Genomic DNA, 22,154 nt, shown 5'->3' with positions numbered 1-22,154 from the left:
AACATCAAAATTACATTTCTCGGCCATATCGCGTAGATCTCACTGTGAAAAGGCTTAAATGGCTTTTTTGACCTAAGTTTGAGGATTGCGCTCAAATCAAATGTCCTAGAACCAAATTTCCACATGTAACTACTAGATTGTGATACAATACACTATTGGGTGAAGTTTGGTTGACTTCTGCGCAGCGGTTTGGGAGTTAACATCAAAATTACATTTCTCGGCCATATCGCGTAGATCTCACTGTGAAAAGGCTTAAATGACTTTTTTAATTAATTTTGATGATTGCGCTCAAACCAAATGTCCTAGAACTAAATTTCCAAATGTAACTACTAGATTGTGATAAAATACACTATTGGGTGAAGTTTGGTTGACTTCTGCGCAGCGGTTTGGGAGTTAACATCAAAATTACATTTCTCGGCCATATCGCATAGATCTCACTGTGAAAAGGCTTAAATGACTTTTTTTTAATTAAGTTTGAAGATTGCGCTCAAACCAAATGTCCTAGAACTAAATTTCTAAATGTAACTACTAGATTGTGATAAAATACACTATTGGGTGAAGTTTGGTTGACTTCTGCGCAGCGGTTTGGGAGTTAACATCAAAATTACATTACTCGGCCATATCGCATAGATCTCACTGTGAAAAGGCTTAAATGACTTTTGTAATTAAGTTTGATGATTGCGCTCAAACCAAATGTCCTAGAACGAAATTTTCAAATGTAACTACTAGATTGTGATACAATACACTATTGGGTGAAGTTTGGTTGACTTCTGCGCAGCGGTTTGGGAGTTAACATCAAAAATACATTTCTCGGCCATATCGCATAGATCTCACTGTGAAAAGGCTTAAATGACTTTTTTAATTAAGTTTGATGATTGCGCTCAAACCAAATGTCCTAGAACTAAATTTCTAAATGTAACTACTAGATTGTGATAAAATACACTATTGGGTGAAGTTTGGTTGACTTCTGCGCAGCGGTTTGGGAGTTAACATCAAAATTACATTTCTCGGCCATATCGCATAGATCTCACTGTGAAAAGGCTTAAATGACTTTTTTAATTAAGTTTGATGATTGCGCTCAAACCAAATGTCCTAGAACGAAATTTCCAAATGTAACTACTAGATTGTGATACAATACACTATTGGGTGAAGTTTGGTTGACTTCTGCGCAGCGGTTTGGGAGTTAACATCAAAATTACATTTCTCGGCCATATCGCGTAGATCTCACTGTGAAAAGGCTTAAATGGCTTTTTTGACCTAAGTTTGAGGATTGCGCTCAAATCAAATGTCCTAGAACCAAATTTCCACATGTAACTACTAGATTGTGATACAATACACTATTGGGTGAAGTTTGGTTGACTTCTGCGCAGCGGTTTGGGAGTTAACATCAAAATTACATTTCTCGGCCATATCGCGTAGAACTCACTGTGAAAAGGCTTAAATGACTTTTTTAATTAAGTTTGATGATTGCGCTCAAACCAAATGTCCTAGAACCAAATTTCCAAATGTAACTACTAGATTGTGATACAATACACTTTTGGGTGAAGTTTGGTTGACTTCTGCGCAGCGGTTTGGGAGTTAACATCAAAATTACATTTCTCAGCCATATCGCATAGATCTCACTGTGAAAAGGCTTAAATGGCTTTTTTGACCTAAGTTTGAGGATTGCGCTCAAATCAAATGTCCTAGAACCAAATTTCCACATGTAACTACTAGATTGTGATACAATACACTATTGGGTGAAGTTTGGTTGACTTCTGCGCAGCGGTTTGGGAGTTAACATCAAAATTACATTTCTCGGCCATATCGCGTAGATCTCACTGTGAAAAGGCTTAAATGACTTTTTTAATTAAGTTTGATGATTGCGCTCAAACCAAATGTCCTAGAACTAAATTTCCAAATGTAACTACTAGATTGTGATAAAATACACTATTGGGTGAAGTTTGGTTGACTTCTGCGCAGCGGTTTGGGAGTTAACATCAAAATTACATTTCTCGGCCATATCGCATAGATCTCACTGTGAAAAGGCTTAAATGGCTTTTTTGACCTAAGTTTGAGGATTGCGCTCAAATCAAATGTCCTAGAACCAAATTTCCACATGTAACTACTAGATTGTGATACAATACACTATTGGGTGAAGTTTGGTTGACTTCTGCGCAGCGGTTTGGGAGTGAACATCAAAATTACATTTCTCGGCCATATCGCGTAGATCTCACTGTGAAAAGGCTTAAATGACTTTTTTAATTAAGTTTGATGATTGCGCTCACACCAAATGTCCTAGAACCAAATTTCCAAATGTAACTACTAGATTGTGATAAAATACACTATTGGGTGAAGTTTGGTTGACTTCTGCGCAGCGGTTTGGGAGTTAACATCAAAATTACATTTCTCGGCCATATCGCATAGATCTCACTGAGAAAAGGCTTAAATGACTTTTTTAATTAAGTTTGATGATTGCGCTCAAACCAAATGTCCTAGAACCAAATTTCCAAATGTAACTACTAGATTGTGATACAATACACTATTGGGTGAAGTTTGGTTGACTTCTGCGCAGCGGTTTGGGAGTTAACATCAAAATTACATTTCTCGGCCATATCGCATAGATCTCACTGTGAAAAGGATTAAATGGCTTTTTTGACCTAAGTTTGAGGATTGCGCTCAAATCAAATGTCCTAGAACCAAATTTCCACATGTAACTACTAGATTGTGATACAATACACTATTGGGTGAAGTTTGGTTGACTTCTGCGCAGCGGTTTGGGAGTTAACATCAAAATTACATTTCTCGGCCATATCGCGTAGAACTCACTGTGAAAAGGCTTAAATGACTTTTTTAATTAAGTTTGATGATTGCGCTCAAACCAAATGTCCTAGAACCAAATTTCCAAATGTAACTACTAGATTGTGATACAATACACTTTTGGGTGAAGTTTGGTTGACTTCTGCGCAGCGGTTTGGGAGTTAACATCAAAATTACATTTCTCAGCCATATCGCATAGATCTCACTGTGAAAAGGCTTAAATGGCTTTTTTGACCTAAGTTTGAGGATTGCGCTCAAATCAAATGTCCTAGAACCAAATTTCCACATGTAACTATTAGATTGTGATACAATACACTATTGGGTGAAGTTTGGTTGACTTCTGCGCAGCGGTTTGGGAGTTAACATCAAAATTACATTTCTCGGCCATATCGCGTAGATCTCACTGTGAAAAGGCTTAAATGACTTTTTTAATTAAGTTTGATGATTGCGCTCAAACCAAATGTCCTAGAACTAAATTTCCAAATGTAACTACTAGATTGTGATAAAATACACTATTGGGTGAAGTTTGGTTGACTTCTGCGCAGCGGTTTGGGAGTTAACATCAAAATTACATTTCTCGGCCATATCGCATAGATCTCACTGTGAAAAGGCTTAAATGGCTTTTTTGACCTAAGTTTGAGGATTGCGCTCAAATCAAATGTCCTAGAACCAAATTTCCACATGTAACTACTAGATTGTGATACAATACACTATTGGGTGAAGTTTGGTTGACTTCTGCGCAGCGGTTTGGGAGTGAACATCAAAATTACATTTCTCGGCCATATCGCGTAGATCTCACTGTGAAAAGGCTTAAATGACTTTTTTAATTAAGTTTGATGATTGCGCTCACACCAAATGTCCTAGAACCAAATTTCCAAATGTAACTACTAGATTGTGATAAAATACACTATTGGGTGAAGTTTGGTTGACTTCTGCGCAGCGGTTTGGGAGTTAACATCAAAATTACATTTCTCGGCCATATCGCATAGATCTCACTGAGAAAAGGCTTAAATGACTTTTTTAATTAAGTTTGATGATTGCGCTCAAACCAAATGTCCTAGAACCAAATTTCCAAATGTAACTACTAGATTGTGATACAATACACTATTGGGTGAAGTTTGGTTGACTTCTGCGCAGCGGTTTGGGAGTTAACATCAAAATTACATTTCTCGGCCATATCGCATAGATCTCACTGTGAAAAGGATTAAATGGCTTTTTTGACCTAAGTTTGAGGATTGCGCTCAAATCAAATGTCCTAGAACCAAATTTCCACATGTAACTACTAGATTGTGATACAATACACTATTGGGTGAAGTTTGGTTGACTTCTGCGCAGCGGTTTGGGAGTTAACATCAAAATTACATTTCTCGGCCATATCGCATAGATCTCACTGTGAAAAGGCTTAAATGGCTTTTTTGACCTAAGTTTGAGGATTGCGCTCAAATCAAATGTCCTAGAACCAAATTTCCACATGCAACTACTAGATTGTGATACAATACACTATTGGGTGAAGTTTGGTTGACTTCTGCGCAGCGGTTTGGGAGTTAACATCAAAATTACATTTGTCGGCCATATCGCGTAGATCTCACTGTGAAAAGGCTTAAATTACTTTTTTTAATTAAGTTTGATGATTGCGCTCAAACCAAATGTCCTAGAACTAAATTTCCAAATGTAACTACTAGATTGTGATAAAATACACTATTGGGTGAAGTTTGGTTGACTTCTGCGCAGCGGTTTGGGAGTTAACATCAAAATTACATTTCTCGGCCATATCGCTTAGATCTCACTGTGAAAAGGCTTAAATGACTTTTTTAATTAAGTTTGATGATTGCGCTCAAACCAAATGTCCTAGAACGAAATTTCCAAATGTAACTACTAGATTGTGATACAATACACTATTGGGTGAAGTTTGGTTGACTTCTGCGCAGCGGTTTGGGAGTTAACATCAAAATTACATTTCTCGGCCATATCGCGTAGATCTCACTGTGAAAAGGCTTAAATGGCTTTTTTGACCTAAGTTTGAGGATTGCGCTCAAATCAAATGTCCTAGAACCAAATTTCCACATGTAACTACTAGATTGTGATACAATACACTATTGGGTGAAGTTTGGTTGACTTCTGCGCAGCGGTTTGGGAGTTAACATCAAAATTACATTTCTCGGCCATATCGCGTAGAACTCACTGTGAAAAGGCTTAAATGACTTTTTTAATTAAGTTTGATGATTGCGCTCAAACCAAATGTCCTAGAACCAAATTTCCAAATGTAACTACTAGATTGTGATACAATACACTATTGGGTGAAGTTTGGTTGACTTCTGCGCAGCGGTTTGGGAGTTAACATCAAAATTACATTTCTCAGCCATATCGCATAGATCTCACTGTGAAAAGGCTTAAATGGCTTTTTTGACCTAAGTTTGAGGATTGCGCTCAAATCAAATGTCCTAGAACCAAATTTCCACATGTAACTACTAGATTGTGATACAATACACTATTGGGTGAAGTTTGGTTGACTTCTGCGCAGCGGTTTGGGAGTTAACATCAAAATTACATTTCTCGGCCATATCGCGTAGATCTCACTGTGAAAAGGCTTAAATGACTTTTTTAATTAAGTTTGATGATTGCGCTCAAACCAAATGTCCTAGAACTAAATTTCCAAATGTAACTACTAGATTGTGATAAAATACACTATTGGGTGAAGTTTGGTTGACTTCTGCGCAGCGGTTTGGGAGTTAACATCAAAATTACATTTCTCGGCCATATCGCATAGATCTCACTGTGAAAAGGCTTAAATGGCTTTTTTGACCTAAGTTTGAGGATTGCGCTCAAATCAAATGTCCTAGAACCAAATTTCCACATGTAACTACTAGATTGTGATACAAAACACTATTGGGTGAAGTTTGGTTGACTTCTGCGCAGCGGTTTGGGAGTGAACATCAAAATTACATTTCTCGGCCATATCGCATTGATCTCACTGTGAAAAGGCTTAAATGACTTTTTTTAATTAAGTTTGAAGATTGCGCTCAAACCAAATGTCCTAGAACTAAATTTCCAAATGTAACTACTAGATTGTGATAAAATACACTATTGGGTGAAGTTTGGTTGACTTCTGCGCAGTGGTTTGGGAGTTAACATCAAAATTACATTTCTCGGCCATATCGCGTAGATCTCACTGTGAAAAGGCTTAAATGGCTTTTTTGACCTAAGTTTGAGGATTGCGCTCAAATCAAATGTCCTAGAACCAAATTTCCACATGTAACTACTAGATTGTGATACAATACACTATTGGGTGAAGTTTGGTTGACTTCTGCGCAGCGGTTTGGGAGTTAACATCAAAATTACATTTCTCGGCCATATCGCATAGATCTCACTGTGAAAAGGCTTAAATGGCTTTTTTGACCTAAGTTTGAGGATTGCGCTCAAATCAAATGTCCTAGAACCAAATTTCCACATGTAACTACTAGATTGTGATACAATACACTAATGGGTGAAGTTTGGTTGACTTCTGCGCAGCGGTTTGGGAGTGAACATAAAAATTACATTTCTCGGCCATATCGCATAGATCTCACTGTGAAAAGGCTTAAATGACTTTTTTTAATTAAGTTTGAAGATTGCGCTCAAACCAAATGTCCTAGAACTAAATTTCTAAATGTAACTACTAGATTGTGATACAATACACTATTGGGTGAAGTTTGGTTGACTTCTGCGCAGCGGTTTGGGAGTTAACATCAAAATTACATTACTCGGCCATATCGCATAGATCTCACTGTGAAAAGGCTTAAATGACTTTTGTAATTAAGTTTGATGATTGCGCTCAAACCAAATGTCCTAGAACCAAATTTCCAAATGTAACTACTAGATTGTGATACAATACACTATTGGGTGAAGTTTGGTTGACTTCTGCGCAGCGGTTTGGGAGTTAACATCAAAATTACATTTCTCGGCCATATCGCATAGATCTCACTGTGAAAAGGCTTAAATGGCTTTTTTGACCTAAATTTGAGGATTGCGCTCAAATCAAATGTCCTAGAACCAAATTTCCACATGTAACTACTAGATTGTGATACAATACACTATTGGGTGAAGTTTGGTTGACTTCTGCGCAGCGGTTTGGGAGTTAACATCAAAATTACATTTCTCGGCCATATCGCATAGATCTCACTGTGAAAAGGCTTAAATGGCTTTTTTGACCTAAGTTTGAGGATTGCGCTCAAATCAAATGTCCTAGAACCAAATTTCCACATGTAACTACTAGATTGTGATACAATACACTATTGGGTGAAGTTTGGTTGACTTCTGCGCAGCGGTTTGGGAGTGAACATCAAAATTACATTTCTCGGCCATATCGCATTGATCTCACTGTGAAAAGGCTTAAATGACTTTTTTTAATTAAGTTTGAAGATTGCGCTCAAACCAAATGTCCTAGAACTAAATTTCCAAATGTAACTACTAGATTGTGATAAAATACACTATTGGGTGAAGTTTGGTTGACTTCTGCGCAGTGGTTTGGGAGTTAACATCAAAATTACATTTCTCGGCCATATCGCGTAGATCTCACTGTGAAAAGGCTTAAATGGCTTTTTTGACCTAAGTTTGAGGATTGCGCTCAAATCAAATGTCCTAGAACCAAATTTCCACATGTAACTACTAGATTGTGATACAATACACTATTGGGTGAAGTTTGGTTGACTTCTGCGCAGCGGTTTGGGAGTTAACATCAAAATTACATTTCTCGGCCATATCGCGTAGATCTCACTGTGAAAAGGCTTAAATGACTTTTTTTATTAATTTTGATGATTGCGCTCAAACCAAATGTCCTAGAACTAAATTTCCAAATGTTACTACTAGATTGTGATAAAATACACTATTGGGTGAAGTTTGGTTGACTTCTGCGCAGCGGTTTGGGAGTTAACATCAAAATTACATTTCTCGGCCATATCGCATAGATCTCACTGTGAAAAGGCTTAAATGGCTTTTTTGACCTAAGTTTGAGGATTGCGCTCAAATCAAATGTCCTAGAACCAAATTTCCACATGTAACTACTAGATTGTGATACAATACACTAATGGGTGAAGTTTGGTTGACTTCTGCGCAGCGGTTTGGGAGTGAACATAAAAATTACATTTCTCGGCCATATCGCATAGATCTCACTGTGAAAAGGCTTAAATGACTTTTTTTAATTAAGTTTGAAGATTGCGCTCAAACCAAATGTCCTAGAACTAAATTTCTAAATGTAACTACTAGATTGTGATACAATACACTATTGGGTGAAGTTTGGTTGACTTCTGCGCAGCGGTTTGGGAGTTAACATCAAAATTACATTACTCGGCCATATCGCATAGATCTCACTGTGAAAAGGCTTAAATGACTTTTGTAATTAAGTTTGATGATTGCGCTCAAACCAAATGTCCTAGAACGAAATTTTCAAATGTAACTACTAGATTGTGATACAATACACTATTGGGTGAAGTTTGGTTGACTTCTGCGCAGCGGTTTGGGAGTTAACATCAAAAATACATTTCTCGGCCATATCGCGTAGATCTCACTGTGAAAAGGCTTAAATGGCTTTTTTGACCTAAGTTTGAGGATTGCGCTCAAATCAAATGTCCTAGAACCAAATTTCCACATGTAACTACTAGATTGTGATACAATACACTATTGGGTGAAGTTTGGTTTACTTCTGCGCAGCGGTTTGGGAGTTAACATCAAAATTACATTTCTCGGCCATATCGCGTAGATCTCACTGTGAAAAGGCTTAAATGACTTTTTTAATTAAGTTTGATGATTGCGCTCAAACCAAATGTCCTAGAACCAAATTTCCAAATGTAACTACTAGATTGTGATACAATACACTATTGGGTGAAGTTTGGTTGACTTCTGCGCAGCGGTTTGGGAGTTAACATCAAAATTACATTTCTCGGCCATATCGCATAGATCTCACTGTGAAAAGGATTAAATGGCTTTTTTGACCTAAGTTTGAGGATTGCGCTCAAATCAAATGTCCTAGAACCAAATTTCCACATGTAACTACTAGATTGTGATACAATACACTATTGGGTGAAGTTTGGTTGACTTCTGCGCAGCGGTTTGGGAGTTAACATCAAAATTACATTTCTCGGCCATATCGCGTAGAACTCACTGTGAAAAGGCTTAAATGACTTTTTTAATTAAGTTTGATGATTGCGCTCAAACCAAATGTCCTAGAACCAAATTTCCAAATGTAACTACTAGATTGTGATACAATACACTTTTGGGTGAAGTTTGGTTGACTTCTGCGCAGCGGTTTGGGAGTTAACATCAAAATTACATTTCTCAGCCATATCGCATAGATCTCACTGTGAAAAGGCTTAAATGGCTTTTTTGACCTAAGTTTGAGGATTGCGCTCAAATCAAATGTCCTAGAACCAAATTTCCACATGTAACTACTAGATTGTGATACAATACACTATTGGGTGAAGTTTGGTTGACTTCTGCGCAGCGGTTTGGGAGTTAACATCAAAATTACATTTCTCGGCCATATCGCGTAGATCTCACTGTGAAAAGGCTTAAATGACTTTTTTAATTAAGTTTGATGATTGCGCTCAAACCAAATGTCCTAGAACTAAATTTCCAAATGTAACTACTAGATTGTGATAAAATACACTATTGGGTGAAGTTTGGTTGACTTCTGCGCAGCGGTTTGGGAGTTAACATCAAAATTACATTTCTCGGCCATATCGCATAGATCTCACTGTGAAAAGGCTTAAATGGCTTTTTTGACCTAAGTTTGAGGATTGCGCTCAAATCAAATGTCCTAGAACCAAATTTCCACATGTAACTACTAGATTGTGATACAATACACTATTGGGTGAAGTTTGGTTGACTTCTGCGCAGCGGTTTGGGAGTGAACATCAAAATTACATTTCTCGGCCATATCGCGTAGATCTCACTGTGAAAAGGCTTAAATGACTTTTTTAATTAAGTTTGATGATTGCGCTCACACCAAATGTCCTAGAACCAAATTTCCAAATGTAACTACTAGATTGTGATAAAATACACTATTGGGTGAAGTTTGGTTGACTTCTGCGCAGCGGTTTGGGAGTTAACATCAAAATTACATTTCTCGGCCATATCGCATAGATCTCACTGAGAAAAGGCTTAAATGACTTTTTTAATTAAGTTTGATGATTGCGCTCAAACCAAATGTCCTAGAACCAAATTTCCAAATGTAACTACTAGATTGTGATACAATACACTATTGGGTGAAGTTTGGTTGACTTCTGCGCAGCGGTTTGGGAGTTAACATCAAAATTACATTTCTCGGCCATATCGCATAGATCTCACTGTGAAAAGGATTAAATGGCTTTTTTGACCTAAGTTTGAGGATTGCGCTCAAATCAAATGTCCTAGAACCAAATTTCCACATGTAACTACTAGATTGTGATACAATACACTATTGGGTGAAGTTTGGTTGACTTCTGCGCAGCGGTTTGGGAGTTAACATCAAAATTACATTTCTCGGCCATATCGCATAGATCTCACTGTGAAAAGGCTTAAATGGCTTTTTTGACCTAAGTTTGAGGATTGCGCTCAAATCAAATGTCCTAGAACCAAATTTCCACATGTAACTACTAGATTGTGATACAATACACTATTGGGTGAAGTTTGGTTGACTTCTGCGCAGCGGTTTGGGAGTTAACATCAAAATTACATTTGTCGGCCATATCGCGTAGATCTCACTGTGAAAAGGCTTAAATTACTTTTTTTAATTAAGTTTGATGATTGCGCTCAAACCAAATGTCCTAGAACTAAATTTCCAAATGTAACTACTAGATTGTGATAAAATACACTATTGGGTGAAGTTTGGTTGACTTCTGCGCAGCGGTTTGGGAGTTAACATCAAAATTACATTTCTCGGCCATATCGCATAGATCTCACTGTGAAAAGGCTTAAATGACTTTTTTAATTAAGTTTGATGATTGCGCTCAAACCAAATGTCCTAGAACGAAATTTCCAAATGTAACTACTAGATTGTGATACAATACACTATTGGGTGAAGTTTGGTTGACTTCTGCGCAGCGGTTTGGGAGTTAACATCAAAATTACATTTCTCGGCCATATCGCGTAGATCTCACTGTGAAAAGGCTTAAATGGCTTTTTTGACCTAAGTTTGAGGATTGCGCTCAAATCAAATGTCCTAGAACCAAATTTCCACATGTAACTACTAGATTGTGATACAATACACTATTGGGTGAAGTTTGGTTGACTTCTGCGCAGCGGTTTGGGAGTTAACATCAAAATTACATTTCTCGGCCATATCGCGTAGAACTCACTGTGAAAAGGCTTAAATGACTTTTTTAATTAAGTTTGATGATTGCGCTCAAACCAAATGTCCTAGAACCAAATTTCCAAATGTAACTACTAGATTGTGATACAATACACTATTGGGTGAAGTTTGGTTGACTTCTGCGCAGCGGTTTGGGAGTTAACATCAAAATTACATTTCTCAGCCATATCGCATAGATCTCACTGTGAAAAGGCTTAAATGGCTTTTTTGACCTAAGTTTGAGGATTGCGCTCAAATCAAATGTCCTAGAACCAAATTTCCACATGTAACTACTAGATTGTGATACAATACACTATTGGGTGAAGTTTGGTTGACTTCTGCGCAGCGGTTTGGGAGTTAACATCAAAATTACATTTCTCGGCCATATCGCGTAGATCTCACTGTGAAAAGGCTTAAATGACTTTTTTAATTAAGTTTGATGATTGCGCTCAAACCAAATGTCCTAGAACTAAATTTCCAAATGTAACTACTAGATTGTGATAAAATACACTATTGGGTGAAGTTTGGTTGACTTCTGCGCAGCGGTTTGGGAGTTAACATCAAAATTACATTTCTCGGCCATATCGCATAGATCTCACTGTGAAAAGGCTTAAATGGCTTTTTTGACCTAAGTTTGAGGATTGCGCTCAAATCAAATGTCCTAGAACCAAATTTCCACATGTAACTACTAGATTGTGATACAAAACACTATTGGGTGAAGTTTGGTTGACTTCTGCGCAGCGGTTTGGGAGTGAACATCAAAATTACATTTCTCGGCCATATCGCATTGATCTCACTGTGAAAAGGCTTAAATGACTTTTTTTAATTAAGTTTGAAGATTGCGCTCAAACCAAATGTCCTAGAACTAAATTTCCAAATGTAACTACTAGATTGTGATAAAATACACTATTGGGTGAAGTTTGGTTGACTTCTGCGCAGTGGTTTGGGAGTTAACATCAAAATTACATTTCTCGGCCATATCGCGTAGATCTCACTGTGAAAAGGCTTAAATGGCTTTTTTGACCTAAGTTTGAGGATTGCGCTCAAATCAAATGTCCTAGAACCAAATTTCCACATGTAACTACTAGATTGTGATACAATACACTATTGGGTGAAGTTTGGTTGACTTCTGCGCAGCGGTTTGGGAGTTAACATCAAAATTACATTTCTCGGCCATATCGCATAGATCTCACTGTGAAAAGGCTTAAATGGCTTTTTTGACCTAAGTTTGAGGATTGCGCTCAAATCAAATGTCCTAGAACCAAATTTCCACATGTAACTACTAGATTGTGATACAATACACTAATGGGTGAAGTTTGGTTGACTTCTGCGCAGCGGTTTGGGAGTGAACATAAAAATTACATTTCTCGGCCATATCGCATAGATCTCACTGTGAAAAGGCTTAAATGACTTTTTTTAATTAAGTTTGAAGATTGCGCTCAAACCAAATGTCCTAGAACTAAATTTCTAAATGTAACTACTAGATTGTGATACAATACACTATTGGGTGAAGTTTGGTTGACTTCTGCGCAGCGGTTTGGGAGTTAACATCAAAATTACATTACTCGGCCATATCGCATAGATCTCACTGTGAAAAGGCTTAAATGACTTTTGTAATTAAGTTTGATGATTGCGCTCAAACCAAATGTCCTAGAACCAAATTTCCAAATGTAACTACTAGATTGTGATACAATACACTATTGGGTGAAGTTTGGTTGACTTCTGCGCAGCGGTTTGGGAGTTAACATCAAAATTACATTTCTCGGCCATATCGCATAGATCTCACTGTGAAAAGGCTTAAATGGCTTTTTTGACCTAAATTTGAGGATTGCGCTCAAATCAAATGTCCTAGAACCAAATTTCCACATGTAACTACTAGATTGTGATACAATACACTATTGGGTGAAGTTTGGTTGACTTCTGCGCAGCGGTTTGGGAGTTAACATCAAAATTACATTTCTCGGCCATATCGCATAGATCTCACTGTGAAAAGGCTTAAATGGCTTTTTTGACCTAAGTTTGAGGATTGCGCTCAAATCAAATGTCCTAGAACCAAATTTCCACATGTAACTACTAGATTGTGATACAATACACTATTGGGTGAAGTTTGGTTGACTTCTGCGCAGCGGTTTGGGAGTGAACATCAAAATTACATTTCTCGGCCATATCGCATTGATCTCACTGTGAAAAGGCTTAAATGACTTTTTTTAATTAAGTTTGAAGATTGCGCTCAAACCAAATGTCCTAGAACTAAATTTCCAAATGTAACTACTAGATTGTGATAAAATACACTATTGGGTGAAGTTTGGTTGACTTCTGCGCAGTGGTTTGGGAGTTAACATCAAAATTACATTTCTCGGCCATATCGCGTAGATCTCACTGTGAAAAGGCTTAAATGGCTTTTTTGACCTAAGTTTGAGGATTGCGCTCAAATCAAATGTCCTAGAACCAAATTTCCACATGTAACTACTAGATTGTGATACAATACACTATTGGGTGAAGTTTGGTTGACTTCTGCGCAGCGGTTTGGGAGTTAACATCAAAATTACATTTCTCGGCCATATCGCGTAGATCTCACTGTGAAAAGGCTTAAATGACTTTTTTTATTAATTTTGATGATTGCGCTCAAACCAAATGTCCTAGAACTAAATTTCCAAATGTAACTACTAGATTGTGATAAAATACACTATTGGGTGAAGTTTGGTTGACTTCTGCGCAGCGGTTTGGGAGTTAACATCAAAATTACATTTCTCGGCCATATCGCATAGATCTCACTGTGAAAAGGCTTAAATGGCTTTTTTGACCTAAGTTTGAGGATTGCGCTCAAATCAAATGTCCTAGAACCAAATTTCCACATGGAACTACTAGATTGTGATACAATACACTAATGGGTGAAGTTTGGTTGACTTCTGCGCAGCGGTTTGGGAGTGAACATAAAAATTACATTTCTCGGCCATATCGCATAGATCTCACTGTGAAAAGGCTTAAATGACTTTTTTTAATTAAGTTTGAAGATTGCGCTCAAACCAAATGTCCTAGAACTAAATTTCTAAATGTAACTACTAGATTGTGATACAATACACTATTGGGTGAAGTTTGGTTGACTTCTGCGCAGCGGTTTGGGAGTTAACATCAAAATTACATTACTCGGCCATATCGCATAGATCTCACTGTGAAAAGGCTTAAATGACTTTTGTAATTAAGTTTGATGATTGCGCTCAAACCAAATGTCCTAGAACGAAATTTTCAAATGTAACTACTAGATTGTGATACAATACACTATTGGGTGAAGTTTGGTTGACTTCTGCGCAGCGGTTTGGGAGTTAACATCAAAAATACATTTCTCGGCCATATCGCGTAGATCTCACTGTGAAAAGGCTTAAATGGCTTTTTTGACCTAAGTTTGAGGATTGCGCTCAAATCAAATGTCCTAGAACCAAATTTCCACATGTAACTACTAGATTGTGATACAATACACTATTGGGTGAAGTTTGGTTTACTTCTGCGCAGCGGTTTGGGAGTTAACATCAAAATTACATTTCTCGGCCATATCGCGTAGATCTCACTGTGAAAAGGCTTAAATGACTTTTTTAATTAAGTTTGATGATTGCGCTCAAACCAAATGTCCTAGAACCAAATTTCCAAATGTAACTACTAGATTGTGATACAATACACTATTGGGTGAAGTTTGGTTGACTTCTGCGCAGCGGTTTGGGAGTTAACATCAAAATTACATTTCTCGGCCATATCGCATAGATCTCACTGTGAAAAGGCTTAAATGACTTTTTTAATTAAGTTTGATGATTGCGCTCAAACCAAATGTCCTAGAACCAAATTTCCAAATGTAACTACTAGATTGTGATAAAATACACTATTGGGTGAAGTTTGGTTGACTTCTGCGCAGCGGTTTGGGAGTTAACATCAAAATTACATTTCTCGGCCATATCGCATAGATCTCACTGTGAAAAGGCTTAAATGGCTTTTTTGACCTAAGTTTGAGGATTGCGCTCAAATCAAATGTCCTAGAACCAAATTTCCACATGTAACTACTAGATTGTGATACAATACACTATTGGGTGAAGTTTGGTTGACTTCTGCGCAGCGGTTTGGGAGTTAACATCCAAATTACATTTCTCGGCCATATCGCGTAGATCTCACTGTGAAAAGGCTTAAATGACTTTTTTAATTAAGTTTGATGATTGCGCTCAAACCAAATGTCCTAGAACCAAATTTCCAAATGTAACTACTAGATTGTGATACAATACACTATTGGGTGAAGTTTGGTTGACTTCTGCGCAGCGGTTTGGGAGTTAACATCAAAATTACATTTCTCGGCCATATCGCATAGATCTCACTGTGAAAAGGCTTAAATGACTTTTTTAATTAAGTTTGATGATTGCGCTCAAACCAAAGGTCCTAGAACCAAATTTCCAAATGTAACTACTAGATTGTGATACAATACACTATTGGGTGAAGTTTGGTTGACTTCTGCGCAGCGGTTTGGGAGTTAACATCAAAATTACATTTCTCGGCCATATCGCATAGATCTCACTGTGAAAAGGATTAAATGGCTTTTTTGACCTAAGTTTGAGGATTGCGCTCAAATCAAATGTCCTAGAACCAAATTTCCACATGTAACTACTAGATTGTGATACAATACACTATTGGGTGAAGTTTGGTTGACTTCTGCGCAGCGGTTTGGGAGTTAACATCAAAATTACATTTCTCGGCCATATCGCATAGATCTCACTGTGAAAAGGCTTAAATGGCTTTTTTGACCTAAGTTTGAGGATTGCGCTCAAATCAAATGTCCTAGAACCAAATTTCCACATGTAACTACTAGATTGTGATACAATACACTATTGGGTGAAGTTTGGTTGACTTCTGCGCAGCGGTTTGGGAGTTAACATCAAAATTACATTTCTCGGCCATATCGCGTAGATCTCACTGTGAAAAGGCTTAAATTACTTTTTTTAATTAAGTTTGAAGATTGCGCTCAAACCAAATGTCCTAGAACTAAATTTCCAAATGTAACTACTAGATTGTGATAAAATACACTATTGGGTGAAGTTTGGTTGACTTCTGCGCAGCGGTTTGGGAGTTAACATCAAAATTACATTTCTCGGCCATATCGCATAGATCTCACTGTGAAAAGGCTTAAATGACTTTTTTAATTAAGTTTGATGATTGCGCTCAAACCAAATGTCCTAGAACGAAATTTCCAAATGTAACTACTAGATTGTGATACAATACACTATTGGGTGAAGTTTGGTTGACTTCTGCGCAGCGGTTTGGGAGTTAACATCAAAATTACATTTCTCGGCCATATCGCGTAGATCTCACTGTGAAAAGGCTTAAATGGCTTTTTTGACCTAAGTTTGAGGATTGCGCTCAAATCAAATGTCCTAGAACCAAATTTCCACATGTAACTACTAGATTGTGATACAATACACTATTGGGTGAAGTTTGGTTGACTTCTGCGCAGCGGTTTGGGAGTTAACATCAAAATTACATTTCTCGGCCATATCGCATAGATCTCACTGTGAAAAGGCTTAAATGGCTTTTTTGACCTAAGTTTGAGGATTGCGCTCAAATCAAATGTCCTAGAACCAAATTTCCACATGTAACTACTAGATTGTGATACAATACACTATTGGGTGAAGTTTGGTTGACTTCTGCGCAGCGGTTTGGGAGTGAACATCAAAATTACATTTCTCGGCCATATCGCATTGATCTCACTGTGAAAAGGCTTAAATGACTTTTTTTAATTAAGTTTGAAGATTGCGCTCAAACCAAATGTCCTAGAACTAAATTTCCAAATGTAACTACTAGATTGTGATAAAATACACTATTGGGTGAAGTTTGGTTGACTTCTGCGCAGTGGTTTGGGAGTTAACATCAAAATTACATTTCTCGGCCATATCGCGTAGATCTCACTGTGAAAAGGCTTAAATGGCTTTTTTGACCTAAGTTTGAGGATTGCGCTCAAATCAAATGTCCTAGAACCAAATTTCCACATGTAACTACTAGATTGTGATACAATACACTATTGGGTGAAGTTTGGTTGACTTCTGCGCAGCGGTTTGGGAGTTAACATCAAAATTACATTTCTCGGCCATATCGCGTAGATCTCACTGTGAAAAGGCTTAAATGACTTTTTTAATTAATTTTGATGATTGCGCTCAAACCAAATGTCCTAGAACTAAATTTCCAAATGTAACTACTAGATTGTGATAAAATACACTATTGGGTGAAGTTTGGTTGACTTCTGCGCAGCGGTTTGGGAGTTAACATCAAAATTACATTTCTCGGCCATATCGCATAGATCTCACTGTGAAAAGGCTTAAATGGCTTTTTTGACCTAAGTTTGAGGATTGCGCTCAAATCAAATGTCCTAGAACCAAATTTCCACATGTAACTACTAGATTGTGATACAATACACTAATGGGTGAAGTTTGGTTGACTTCTGCGCAGCGGTTTGGGAGTGAACATAAAAATTACATTTCTCGGCCATATCGCATAGATCTCACTGTGAAAAGGCTTAAATGACTTTTTTTAATTAAGTTTGAAGATTGCGCTCAAACCAAATGTCCTAGAACTAAATTTCTAAATGTAACTACTTGATTGTGATACAATACACTATTGGGTGAAGTTTGGTTGACTTCTGCGCAGCGGTTTGGGAGTTAACATCAAAATTACATTACTCGGCCATATCGCATAGATCTCACTGTGAAAAGGCTTAAATGACTTTTGTAATTAAGTTTGATGATTGCGCTCAAACCAAATGTCCTAGAACCAAATTTCCAAATGTAACTACTAGATTGTGATACAATACACTATTGGGTGAAGTTTGGTTGACTTCTGCGCAGCGGTTTGGGAGTTAACATCAAAATTACATTTCTCGGCCATATCGCATAGATCTCACTGTGAAAAGGCTTAAATGGCTTTTTTGACCTAAGTTTGAGGATTGCGCTCAAATCAAATGTCCTAGAACCAAATTTCCACATGTAACTACTAGATTGTGATACAATACACTATTGGGTGAAGTTTGGTTGACTTCTGCGCAGCGGTTTGGGAGTTAACATCAAAATTACATTTCTCGGCCATATCGCATAGATCTCACTGTGAAAAGGCTTAAATGGCTTTTTTGACCTAAGTTTGAGGATTGCGCTCAAATCAAATGTCCTAGAACCAAATTTCCACATGTAACTACTAGATTGTGATACAATACACTATTGGGTGAAGTTTGGTTGACTTCTGCGCAGCGGTTTGGGAGTGAACATCAAAATTACATTTCTCGGCCATATCGCATTGATCTCACTGTGAAAAGGCTTAAATGACTTTTTTTAATTAAGTTTGAAGATTGCGCTCAAACCAAATGTCCTAGAACTAAATTTCCAAATGTAACTACTAGATTGTGATAAAATACACTATTGGGTGAAGTTTGGTTGACTTCTGCGCAGTGGTTTGGGAGTTAACATCAAAATTACATTTCTCGGCCATATCGCGTAGATCTCACTGTGAAAAGGCTTAAATGGCTTTTTTGACCTAAGTTTGAGGATTGCGCTCAAATCAAATGTCCTAGAACCAAATTTCCACATGTAACTACTAGATTGTGATACAATACACTATTGGGTGAAGTTTGGTTGACTTCTGCGCAGCGGTTTGGGAGTTAACATCAAAATTACATTTCTCGGCCATATCGCGTAGATCTCACTGTGAAAAGGCTTAAATGACTTTTTTAATTAATTTTGATGATTGCGCTCAAACCAAATGTCCTAGAACTAAATTTCCAAATGTAACTACTAGATTGTGATAAAATACACTATTGGGTGAAGTTTGGTTGACTTCTGCGCAGCGGTTTGGGAGTTAACATCAAAATTACATTTCTCGGCCATATCGCATAGATCTCACTGTGAAAAGGCTTAAATGGCTTTTTTGACCTAAGTTTGAGGATTGCGCTCAAATCAAATGTCCTAGAACCAAATTTCCACATGTAACTACTAGATTGTGATACAATACACTAATGGGTGAAGTTTGGTTGACTTCTGCGCAGCGGTTTGGGAGTGAACATAAAAATTACATTTCTCGGCCATATCGCATAGATCTCACTGTGAAAAGGCTTAAATGACTTTTTTTAATTAAGTTTGAAGATTGCGCTCAAACCAAATGTCCTAGAACTAAATTTCTAAATGTAACTACTAGATTGTGATACAATACACTATTGGGTGAAGTTTGGTTGACTTCTGCGCAGCGGTTTGGGAGTTAACATCAAAATTACATTACTCGGCCATATCGCATAGATCTCACTGTGAAAAGGCTTAAATGACTTTTGTAATTAAGTTTGATGATTGCGCTCAAACCAAATGTCCTAGAACGAAATTTTCAAATGTAACTACTAGATTGTGATACAATACACTATTGGGTGAAGTTTGGTTGACTTCTGCGCAGCGGTTTGGGAGTTAACATCAAAAATACATTTCTCGGCCATATCGCGTAGATCTCACTGTGAAAAGGCTTAAATGGCTTTTTTGACCTAAGTTTGAGGATTGCGCTCAAATCAAATGTCCTAGAACCAAATTTCCACATGTAACTACTAGATTGTGATACAATACACTATTGGGTGAAGTTTGGTTTACTTCTGCGCAGCGGTTTGGGAGTTAACATCAAAATTACATTTCTCGGCCATATCGCGTAGATCTCACTGTGAAAAGGCTTAAATGACTTTTTTAATTAAGTTTGATGATTGCGCTCAAACCAAATGTCCTAGAACCAAATTTCCAAATGTAACTACTAGATTGTGATACAATACACTATTGGGTGAAGTTTGGTTGACTTCTGCGCAGCGGTTTGGGAGTTAACATCAAAATTACATTTCTCGGCCATATCGCATAGATCTCACTGTGAAAAGGCTTAAATGACTTTTTTAATTAAGTTTGATGATTGCGCTCAAACCAAATGTCCTAGAACCAAATTTCCAAATGTAACTACTAGATTGTGATAAAATACACTATTGGGTGAAGTTTGGTTGACTTCTGCGCAGCGGTTTGGGAGTTAACATCAAAATTACATTTCTCGGCCATATCGCATAGATCTCACTGTGAAAAGGCTTAAATGGCTTTTTTGACCTAAGTTTGAGGATTGCGCTCAAATCAAATGTCCTAGAACCAAATTTCCACATGTAACTACTAGATTGTGATACAATACACTATTGGGTGAAGTTTGGTTGACTTCTGCGCAGCGGTTTGGGAGTTAACATCAAAATTACATTTCTCGGCCATATCGCGTAGATCTCACTGTGAAAAGGCTTAAATGACTTTTTTAATTAAGTTTGATGATTGCGCTCAAACCAAATGTCCTAGAACCAAATTTCCAAATGTAACTACTAGATTGTGATACAATACACTATTGGGTGAAGTTTGGTTGACTTCTGCGCAGCGGTTTGGGAGTTAACATCAAAATTACATTTCTCGGCCATATCGCATAGATCTCACTGTGAAAAGGCTTAAATGACTTTTTTAATTAAGTTTGATGATTGCGCTCAAACCAAATGTCCTAGAACCAAATTTCCAAATGTAACTACTAGATTGTGATACAATACACTATTGGGTGAAGTTTGGTTGACTTCTGCGCAGCGGTTTGGGAGTTAACATCAAAATTACATTTCTCGGCCATATCGCATAGATCTCACTGTGAAAAGGATTAAATGGCTTTTTTGACCTAAGTTTGAGGATTGCGCTCAAATCAAATGTCCTAGAACCAAATTTCCACATGTAACTACTAGATTGTGATACAATACACTATTGGGTGAAGTTTGGTTGACTTCTGCGCAGCGGTTTGGGAGTTAACATCAAAATTACATTTCTCGGCCATATCGCATAGATCTCACTGTGAAAAGGCTTAAATGGCTTTTTTGACCTAAGTTTGAGGATTGCGCTCAAATCAAATGTCCTAGAACCAAATTTCCACATGTAACTACTAGATTGTGATACAATACACTATTGGGTGAAGTTTGGTTGACTTCTGCGCAGCGGTTTGGGAGTTAACATCAAAATTACATTTCTCGGCCATATCGCGTAGATCTCACTGTGAAAAGGCTTAAATTACTTTTTTTAATTAAGTTTGAAGATTGCGCTCAAACCAAATGTCCTAGAACTAAATTTCCAAATGTAACTACTAGATTGTGATAAAATACACTATTGGGTGAAGTTTGGTTGACTTCTGCGCAGCGGTTTGGGAGTTAACATCAAAATTACATTTCTCGGCCATATCGCATAGATCTCACTGTGAAAAGGCTTAAATGACTTTTTTAATTAAGTTTGATGATTGCGCTCAAACCAAATGTCCTAGAACGAAATTTCCAAATGTAACTACTAGATTGTGATACAATACACTATTGGGTGAAGTTTGGTTGACTTCTGCGCAGCGGTTTGGGAGTTAACATCAAAATTACATTTCTCGGCCATATCGCGTAGATCTCACTGTGAAAAGGCTTAAATGGCTTTTTTGACCTAAGTTTGAGGATTGCGCTCAAATCAAATGTCCTAGAACCAAATTTCCACATGTAACTACTAGATTGTGATACAATACACTATTGGGTGAAGTTTGGTTGACTTCTGCGCAGCGGTTTGGGAGTTAACATCAAAATTACATTTCTCGGCCATATCGCATAGATCTCACTGTGAAAAGGCTTAAATGGCTTTTTTGACCTAAGTTTGAGGATTGCGCTCAAATCAAATGTCCTAGAACCAAATTTCCACATGTAACTACTAGATTGTGATACAATACACTATTGGGTGAAGTTTGGTTGACTTCTGCGCAGCGGTTTGGGAGTGAACATCAAAATTACATTTCTCGGCCATATCGCATTGATCTCACTGTGAAAAGGCTTAAATGACTTTTTTTAATTAAGTTTGAAGATTGCGCTCAAACCAAATGTCCTAGAACTAAATTTCCAAATGTAACTACTAGATTGTGATAAAATACACTATTGGGTGAAGTTTGGTTGACTTCTGCGCAGTGGTTTGGGAGTTAACATCAAAATTACATTTCT

This window comes from Corythoichthys intestinalis, unplaced genomic scaffold (genome assembly GCF_030265065.1).
Source record: "Corythoichthys intestinalis isolate RoL2023-P3 unplaced genomic scaffold, ASM3026506v1 HiC_scaffold_26, whole genome shotgun sequence".
Classification (NCBI taxonomy): Eukaryota; Metazoa; Chordata; class Actinopteri; order Syngnathiformes; family Syngnathidae; genus Corythoichthys; species Corythoichthys intestinalis.
The sequence above is the reverse complement of the archived record's forward strand: the minus strand, read 5'-3'. Positions refer to the sequence as shown.